This window comes from Eleutherodactylus coqui, chromosome 5, assembly GCF_035609145.1.
Source record: "Eleutherodactylus coqui strain aEleCoq1 chromosome 5, aEleCoq1.hap1, whole genome shotgun sequence".
Classification (NCBI taxonomy): domain Eukaryota; kingdom Metazoa; phylum Chordata; class Amphibia; order Anura; family Eleutherodactylidae; genus Eleutherodactylus; species Eleutherodactylus coqui.
In genome coordinates this window covers 225,935,266-225,945,235 of record NC_089841.1, presented here as the reverse complement: position 1 = coordinate 225,945,235, position 9,970 = coordinate 225,935,266, and the positions used below count along the sequence as shown (strand labels likewise).

General features: G+C 48.7%; 1 long non-coding RNA gene across 1 annotated transcript; it reads left to right on the top strand.

The window, feature by feature from the left end:
• The first annotated feature begins 237 nt into the window (after positions 1-237).
• On the top strand, positions 238-1,941 carry LOC136627065 (uncharacterized). Its single transcript, XR_010792745.1, has 2 exons — positions 238-328; positions 1,770-1,941. It is a non-coding gene; the product is annotated as an uncharacterized lncRNA (long non-coding RNA).
• Positions 1,942-9,970: the final 8,029 nt, after the last annotated feature.

The window sequence follows — 9,970 nt, the reverse complement described above, 5'->3', positions numbered from 1 at the left end:
TGTCATAGTTTAAATCACTGATAGAAAGGATGTTGCAAAGAGTATCTTGATACAAAGGAAACTTTACTCATGGGTGAGACACATAAACATAATGGGTCTCTATTGAGGTGCAAAACTTGAACTGCAATACAATAAAACTTTGGTGATGGCAGCTCTCTTCAGTGGCTAACATTAATAATAAGTGTGTCTCAGTCTCTATGGGGCTCTCTCTTTTCTACAAGCCTGTCAATCAAGTACCTCACAACGCATCTTCTGGCTGTGGAAAAATCACTGGCAGAAATTATGTTGCAGACAGAGGATCTTGCTACAAAGGAAACCTTTCTCACAGGTGAGACATATAAACATAATGGGGCTCTATTGAGGAGCAAAGCATGAACTGCAATACAATAAAACTTTTGGTGGTGATGAAGCTCCCTTCAGTGGCTAATGTCACTAATAAGTACATATCAGTCTCTATGGAGCTCTCTGTTTTCTACACACCAGTCAATCAACTACCTCACAACGCATCTTCTGCAACGAGCTTGAGTTGGCAGATGTAGGTCGAGCGGGTTGCTATTCCTTAGGCCTAGTCACGGTGGTGGCTACTGTGTGTGGAACGAAGACCCATTCAGTAGATGAATCACACAAGGGTGGCTAGAAAAGTTCCATGTGACACCAGTGCCTCAAAGTATCAAGTAATGAAAAAAATAAAGAATCCAGGCTCAAAGAACTTTGGTAATACCGGAGGCACACGGTTTACTCGACACTTGAAATATTATGAAACAGTTCACACTTTGCAGATGTTACAGTCAATGAGAAAAGTCAGTAGATTTGCTGGTTACACGCATGACAGGCATTGATTACTTAACTCTCTCTCTGTTTCTGTTAGGGAAGATGCGCCAACCAGTCTAAGTTATCTGGTAGCCACATTAGACAGTGGAGGAATGGAGGGAAGCTAACGGCTTCTCACTTGCTTTACTAGATGCGCCAACTTCTGACCTAGCGGGAATGATATCCACTCACCATTTCTAGGCCTGTCCTCCTTCTATTATCCACAGAGTCTGCAATGTAATATGAATAGTAACCAAACAGCAGCACCAAAGCAATATGCACCATAAAATAGGTGTGGAGGAAGATAATAGATACTCGCCGTGCATGCCTGCCAGGTCCCGGACACTGAGGAGCCAAAGTAAACTGGAAGCAAGTTGTTATTTGGAAGGCAGCACTGGTCCAGGGGAGATCAGCCAAGAGACAGAAGGTATTGCTGATGTATCATCCTTTATTAGTGAATACAGATCCAGAAGTAAAACAGCATGGCAACGTTTCGACGGCTGCTGCCGTCTTTGTCAAGCTCAATACACAGACAGACTAGTGTCCCATATATACTAAAAGAACCCCCCATAAAAATCAAGTGAGATGAAAAATACCTGTGCTCTGGGTGTTGCAGATGGCCAAAGATAGGATTGGCCAACATAAAAGCACGGTCAGGACTAAAAAATCAGACTTACCTGTAGCAAGACACTTTATGGAAGCGGGCCACACAGTAGCCCAGCTCCGCTACAGGGTCATTGATCGGGTGCCACGCAGTATTAGGGGCGGAGACAGGGAAAATAAACTAAAACTGTTGGAGTTAAAATGGATTTTCGAGCTCGACACTTTGTACCCCAAAGGTCTTAACCTCGACTACCATGTCTCTCCGTATTTATAGTTATTTCTCTTTTGCGGTTGTTTTTGTTCTGAGTTATTCTGTATTTCCCGTTTTAACTGTTTCTCTTTCTCGTTTTTTGCAGATTCTCCGGGGTTGCGTTACCAACACGGCTTACCTTCTTTCACACTTTTTTTTCGTTGTCATGCATACTTCGTACGTCTCTTCATACCTGATATGTCGTTTTTTCAACATTTGCCCTTGTTGATGTTTATGGAAGTGCATGCAATAAATTCTCTATTGTGCTTTTTGCAGTATATGCTGTGTATTTTTCATCAATTGAGTCTCTTAACATAATATGGTACAATAGTGTCTTTGGGTATCAGTTTATGCCATATCTTTGGGACTAGGCTGTGGTATACAGTCGTATGATATACAGGCTATTTGCCTGTGAGAGGATCCGCTTTTTCTAACTTAGCTTTTTGTGTCCCATGACTCATTGTGCTAAACACAGTGTTATCAAAGTGCTCCTAATCCCATTTTTGCACCCTGTTAAATACGGCCGTTGCTATGACAACATGGCCGATCGGGGGTGACATCACTTTTAGTGTTTGAGTTTATGAACTTGTTTATTTATATAACCTTATCCTGTCAGGTTATCTGTTAGGGCTTATTCTCATACGAGATGTGATATACTTCTGTTGTATATCCTATAGAGATGTGAGTATGTATACACTGCACACATCACATTGCCTATAGAGATTGTTCAGGGACTGCTGAGCATGCTCAGTTGTTGGCATTGATTTACGTCCGCCCTGAGATAATATGGGCAGTGACGCACTTCCGGTGTGACTCATCTGTGTCCAGGCACATTACATCCTCTATGGGCATAGTACAGGGATTGCTGAGCATGCTCCGTTGTAAGCATGGATGTACTTCCGCCCTGAGATACTATGGGCGATGATGCACTTCCGGTTTTCTGAGAGAGGCACCTGATAATTAAGCCGTGATGGATCTGCAACACCCAGAGCACAGGTATTTTTCATCTCACTTGATTTTTATGGGGGGTTCTTTTAGTATATATGGGACACTAGTCTGTCTGTGTATTGAGCTTGACAAAGACGGCAGCAGCCGTCGAAACGTTGCCATGCTGTTTTACTTCTGGATCTGTATTCACTAATAAAGGATGATACATCAGCAATACCTTCTGTCTCTTGGCTGATCTCCCCTGGACCAGTGCTGCCTTCCAAATAACAACTTGCATCCACAGAGTCTGCCGTGGCTTGTTTCCACAATAAGGCCAGGACGATGAAGACTCTCTAGCATCTGGCTCCATGTCGCGTCCTTCACCCGTTTCCTCGGAGTATTCCCAAGCTAAACCCAGGCTGGGCTCAGAACCTCATGTCCTTCCTCTCCGACTACATTTTTACTTATTTTTTCTTCTCTCAAGCCTGACTAAACATAACCCTGCCCTCTGACAAATCCTAACCAAGATATAGACAGTTGACACAACACAGATGAGGTTAGGGTGACAGGGGTGGAGACCTATACAAGCTAGACAACACTGACATACTTACATAGGCACTCCACATGAGGTAGCTGAAGAAATGCTGTGGGTGCCCTAGCTGTGGGCCACTACACTTCCAGCTGTGGCAAAATCATAGTCTTGCACTGTTGTATTTTAAGGCTCTTTCTCATTGTTGGAATAATTTTATACATATATAGATCAAATGCAATACTATATTATATGAGATCATTATTAAGTTTTTCTAATGTGTATTTAGTCTGTAAGCCACTGAACTTCATCAATAAAGCTTGTTTGATAATGAGATGGTTTGTGGTAAGGTTAGTGTGTCTGGAGAAACAACCTTTAGACCCCTTATTAGAGATGAGCGAGCACCAAAATGCTCGGGTGCTCGTTACTCGAGACGAACTTTTCGCGATGCTCGAGGGTTCGGTTTGAATAACGAACCCCATTGAAGTCAATGGGCGACCCGAGCATTTTTGTATATCGCCGATGCTCGCTAAGGTTTTCGTTTGTGAAAATCTGGGCAATTCAAGAAAGTGATGGGAACGACACAGCAACAGATAGGGCAGGCGAGGGGCTACATGTTGGGCTGCATCTCAAGTTCCCAGGTCCCACTATTAAGCCACAATAGCGGCAAGAGTGGGCCCCCCCCTCCCAACAACTTTTACTTCTGAAAAGCCCTCATTAGCAATGCATACCTTAGCTAAGCACCACACTACCTCCAACAAAGCACAATCACTGCCTGCATGACACTCCGCTGCCACTTCTCCTGGGTAACATGCTGCCCAAGCCCCCCCCCCACGACCCAGTGTCCACAGCACACACCAAACTATCCCTGCCCAGCCTTCAGCTGCCCTCATGCCACGCCACCCTCATGTCTATTTATAAGTGCGTCTGCCAGAGGAACCGCAGGCACACACTGCAGAGGGTTGGCACGGCCAGGCAGCGACCCTCTTTAAAAGGGGCGGGGCGATAGTCCACAATGCTGTACAGAAGCAATGAGAAATCCAATCCTGTGCCACCTCCATCTGGAGCTGCACACGTGGGCATAGCAATGGGGAACCTATGTGCCACACACTATTCATTCTGTCAAGGTGTCTGCATGCCCCAGTCAGACCGCGTTTTTTTATAAATAGTCACAGGCAGGTACAACTCTGCAATGGGAATTCCGTGTGCACCCACAGCATGGGTGGCTCCCTGGAACCCACCAGCTGTACATAAATGTATCCCATTGCAGTGCCCTGGACAGCAGAGCTAACGTCAGATTAAATGCAGGTGGGCTTCGGCCCACACTGCATGCCCCAACCTGACCGGGGTTTTTAATTCATAGACACAGGCAGGTACAACTCCCTATTGTGAAGTCCCTGTGGACCGACAGCATGGGTGGGTGCCAGGAAGCCACCGGCGGTACATAAATATATCCCATTGCATTGCCCATCACAGCTGAGGTAATGTCATGTTTAATGCAGGTGGGCTTCGGCCCACACTGCATGCCCCAGTCAGACTGGGGTTCTTTAGAAGTGGACACATGCAGTTACAACTCCCTGTGGACCGACAGCATGGGTGGGTGCCAGGAAGCCACCGGCGGTACATAAATATATCCCATTGCATTGCCCATCACAGCTGAGGTAATGTCATGTTTAATGCAGGTGGGCTTCGGCCCACACTGCATGCCCCAGTCAGACTGGGGTTCTTTAGAAGTGGACACATGTAGTTACAACTCCCTGTGGACCCACAGCATGGGTGGCTCCCTGGAACCCACCGGCAGTACATAAATATATCCCATTGCAGTGCCCAGCACAGCTGATGTAACGTCAGCTGTAATGCAGGTGGGCTAAAAATTAATTTGATTACACTGTAGGCGAGGGCCCCCAAAAATTGGTGTACCAACAGTACTAATGTACCTGAGAAAAATTGCCCATGCCCAACCAAGAGGGCAGGTGAAACCCATTAATCGCTTTGGTTAATGTGGCTTAATTGGTAACTAGGCCTGGAGGCAGCTCAGTAAAAATAAAAATTGGTTGATGTGAAAGTTTCAACGCTTTAATGAGCATTGAAACGTACAAAAATTGTTTACAAAAATTATATGACTGAGCCTTGTGGGCCTAAGAAAAATTGCCCGTTCGGCGTGATTACGTGAGGTTTCAGGAGGAGGAGCAGGAGGAGGAGGATGAATATTATACACAGATTGATGAAGCTAAAAGGTCCCCGTTTTGGATGGTGATAGAGAACGATGCTTCCATCCGCGGGTGCAGCCTACGTATTGTTTAGGTATCGCTGCTGTCCGCTGGTGGAGAAGAGAAGTCTGGGGAAATCCAGGCTTTGTTCATCTTGATGAGTGTAAGCCTGTCAGCACTGTCGGTTGACAGGTGGGTACGCTCATCCGTGATGATTCCCCCAGCCACACTAAACACACTCTCTGACAAGACGCTAGCACAAGACTCACACAGCACACAGGCTCACGCATTATATCATCCTCTGTCCACTTACTGTGAGTCACAAAATGTTTACCCCAAGGAACCAGTTTCCCCCATGTAGGGTCCTCTAACACTGGCTACACCTTCTCTTGTTTTTGCCCAATAGAGCCAACACCTGCCCACATATAAAATGGCATTCAATGTAACATAGGTAAATAAGTAGATAATTCACAAACAACATGCTAAGCTGTTTTCACGCACCACATACTAGTTGCAGAATTTACACAGTGGAATCTGTTTCACATGCATTTTATTGAATTTTTGTATAGAATAAAGTTACATACAAATTTGATTAAACATAGCAGTCAACAATAGGAGAGCCTTTGGTCTGAAACATATGAAGGAAGATACTGACCCTTAGAGAATGTCGTACGTACCCAGTGAGGGTGTTAGAGACAAAATACTTCCTTGCACCATTATGGAAATAACATATCTAGGAATAATTTCCTAAGCTCGTGACTGCGGTAATAAAAAAAACAGGGTAAACTGGGGTCAAAACACAAAAGGAAAACGGGGAAGGGGGTGGGTAGGAGTTGGGCGAGTAAGGCATTGGTTAGCATTGATCTTGTGGAGATTAAACTGTCGTGGATAATGATTAACGGGAAATTGGCCTCCCTCCTAATGGCCCTGGAGGAGTTTTTTGAATGTACCTGGGCTCCCCGGTATGAATACTCCCTAACTATGCTGATCTGGAACCTCAGGGCCTTAAAGCAAACCCTCCCCAGCAATCTCAGTCGGTCTGTTAGTGTCTCTTCTCCTCCCCCTATTTAAGGGGTAGTAGGCCAAGTGAAACCATGAGGCCAGAAGAATTCTACACAGTGAAATCTGCACCGAAATTCCACAACTAAGTATAGTACAATACTTAGTGAACAGGTTTAAAAAAAACAAAAAAACTATTCACTCACATAGTAAAATTTCTGCTGCAGAGTAGAGTCTTAGGCCTTAGACGGGCGTTTTTTCGCGCGATTTGCGGATTGCATGACGGATGCGCATTCGCAAATTGCGTGACCTGTGCCCGAAAATCGCCCGAAAATCTGCTCCTAGCCGCGTTTCATTAGAAACGGGCCGGAGCTGTCCAGCGCATTGCATTCAATGGAGCGGCAATACAGCCCGCTCCATTGAAAGCAATGCGCTGCGGGCGAGTGTGGGATGAATTGTCGGGAAGGGCTTAAATATATAAGCCCTTCCCTGCAATTCATCCAGAAAAGTGTTAAAATAAAGAATATATATATACTTACCTGCTCCCGGCAGCCGGAGTTCCGCGCGGCCGGCCTGCCGGGAGCATCCTCAGTCTGCAGTCATTGTACAGAGTATAGGGGCAGTACTGGTGAGGCAGGGACAGTGGGAAAGGTGAAAGAGATATACTGTCTATATAGGCATTGGGCTTTTTCAAAAAAATTGGGGAAAAATACTATATTTGGGCTGCCTGTGACCGTCTTCAGTGTACTGCGTGTCTGCTGGGGGTAGTAGTCCTAATTAATACGCAGCTAAGCGTTACAGCAGGCTTGTGCAAAATTGTTTCCTGGCTCTGCTGTGCCTGTTATATCACCGCCGTCATCCCACCAGAGGGAAAAAGTATACATAATATATGTTGCATACAGTATCTGTCTGGTGTTTCAGCTCACCATTTAAAAAAATAGAAGCAAAATACTTAAGGCCTACCACTGGCCTTTGGCCACTTGACTGCTTCTGCGCTGTGAATTCCACTAGCTCAGTCATACGCACCTACGTCTCACTACAGGCGTGCGCAAAATTGTTTCCTGGCTCTGCTGTGCGTTCCGTAAGCGAAGTCAGCCTCCAACCACAGGACAATTAGCGGCACATTTAATTTCAGCGTTCTGTTTCTGCACTACTGGTAATACACCATGCTGAGGGGTAGGGGTAGGCCTAGAGGACGTGTACGCAGGCGAGGACGCGGAGGCCCAAGTCAGGGTGTGGGCACAGGCCGAGCTCCTAATCCAGGTGTATTGCAGCTGACTGCTGCGGGATTAGGAGAGAGGCACGTTTCTGGTGTCCCCAGATTCATCTCACAATTAATGGGTCCACGCGGTAGACCTTTATTAGAAAATGAGCAGTGTGAGCAGGTCCTGTCGTGGATGGCAGAAAGTGCATCCAGCAATCTATCGACCACCCAGACTTCTACGCCGTCCACTGCTGCAACTCTGAATCCTCTGGCTGCTGCTCCTCCTTCCTCCCAGCCTTCTCAATCCATTACAATGACACATTCTGAGGAGCAGGCAGACTCCCAGGAACCGTTCTCGGGTCCCTGCCCAGAATGGGCAGCAATGGTTCCTCTCCCACCGGAGGAGTTTGTCGTGACCGATGCCCAACCTTTGGAAAGTTCCCGGGGTCCGGGGGATGAAGCTGGGGACTTCCGGCAACTGTCTCAAGAGCTTTCAGCGATGACGATGAGACACAGTTGTCTATCACTCAGGTAGTAGTAATTGCAGTACGTCCGAGGGAGGAGCGCACAGAGGATTCGGAGGAAGAGCAGCTGGACGATGAGGTGACTGACCCCTCCTGGTTTGCTAAGCCTACTGAGGACAGGTCTTCAGAGGGGGAGGCAAGTGCAGTAGCAGGGCAGCTTGGAAGAGGCAGTGCGGTGGCCAGGGGTAGAGGCAGGGCCAGACCGAATAATCCACCGACTGTTTCCCAAAGCGCCCCCTCGCGCCATGCCACCCTGCAGAGGCCAAAGTGCTCAAAGGTGTGGCAGTTTTTCACTGAGAGTGCAGACGACCGACGAACTGTGGTGTGCAAGGTTTGTCGCGCCAAGATCAGCCGTGGAGCCACCACCACCAGCATGCGCAGACATATGATGGCCAAGCACCTCACAAGGTGGGACGAAGGCCGTTCACCGCCTCCGGTTTGCACCACTGCCTCTCCCCCTGTGCCCCAACCTGCCACTGAGATCCAACCCCCCTCTCAGGACACAGGCACGACCGTCTCCCGGCCTGCACCCACACCCTCACCTCGGCCGTCCTCGGCCCCATGCAGCAATGTCTCTCAGCGCAGCGTCCAGCCGTCGCTAGTGCAACTGTTTAAGCGCAAGTATGCAGACACACACCTGCACGCTCAAGCGTTAAACGTGCACATAGCCAAATTGATCATCCTGGAGATGCTGCCGTATAGGCTTGTGGAAACGGAGGCTTTCAAAAACGTGACGGCGGCGGTGGCCCCGCGCTACTCGGTTCCCAGTCGCCACTACTTTTCACGATGTGCCGTCCCAGCCCTGCATGACCACGTCTCCCGCAACATTGTACGCGCCCTCACCAACGCGGTTACTGCCAAGGTCCACTTAACAACGGACACATGGACAAGCACAGGCGGGCAGGGCCGCTATATCTCCCTGACGGCACAATGGGTGAATTTAGTGGAGGCTGGGACCGAGTCAGAGCCTGGGACCGCTCACGTCCTACCCACCCCCAGAATTGCGGGCCCCAGCTCGGTGCTGGTATCTGCGGCGGTGTATGCTTCCTCCACTAAACCACCCTCCTCCTCCTCCTCCTCCTCCTCCTCCTCCTACACAACCTCTGTCTCGCAAACAAGATGTGTCAGCAGCAGCAGCACGTTGCCACCAGTCGGTGTCGCGCGGGGTGGCAGCACAGCGGTGGGCAAGCGCCAGCAGGCCGTGCTGAAACTACTCAGCTTAGGAGAGAAGAGGCACACGGCCCACGAACTGCTGCAGGGTCTGACAGAGCAGACCGACCGCTGGCTTTCGCCACTGATCCTCCAACCGGGCATGGTCGTGTGTGACAATGGCCGTAACCTGGTGGCGGCTCTGCAGCTCGGCAGCCTCACGCACGTGCCATGCCTGGCCGACATCTTTAATTTGGTGGTTCAGCGCTTTCTGAAAAGCTACCTACGCTTGACAGACCTGCTCGGAAAGGTGCGCCGGCTCTGCGCACATTTCCGCAAGTCCCACACGGACGCTGCCACCCTGCGCACCCTGCAACATCGGTTTAATCTGCCAGTGCACCGACTGCTGTGCGACGTGCCCACACGGTGGAACTCTACGCTCCACATGTTGGCCAGGTATGAGCAGCGTAGAGCTATAGTGGAATACCAACTCCAACATGGGCGGCGTAGTGGGAGTCAGCCTCCTCAATTCTTTACAGAAGAGTGGGCCTGGTTGGCAGACATCTGCCAGGTCCTTGGAAACTTTGAGGAGTCTACCCAGATGGTGAGCGGCGATGCTGCAATCATTAGCGTCACCATTCCTCTGCTATGCCTCTTGAGAAGTTCCCTGCAAAGCATAAAGGCAGATGCTTTGCGCTCGGAAACGGAGGCGGGGGAAGACAGTATGTCGTTTGGATAGTCAGAGCACCCTCATGTCTATATCTC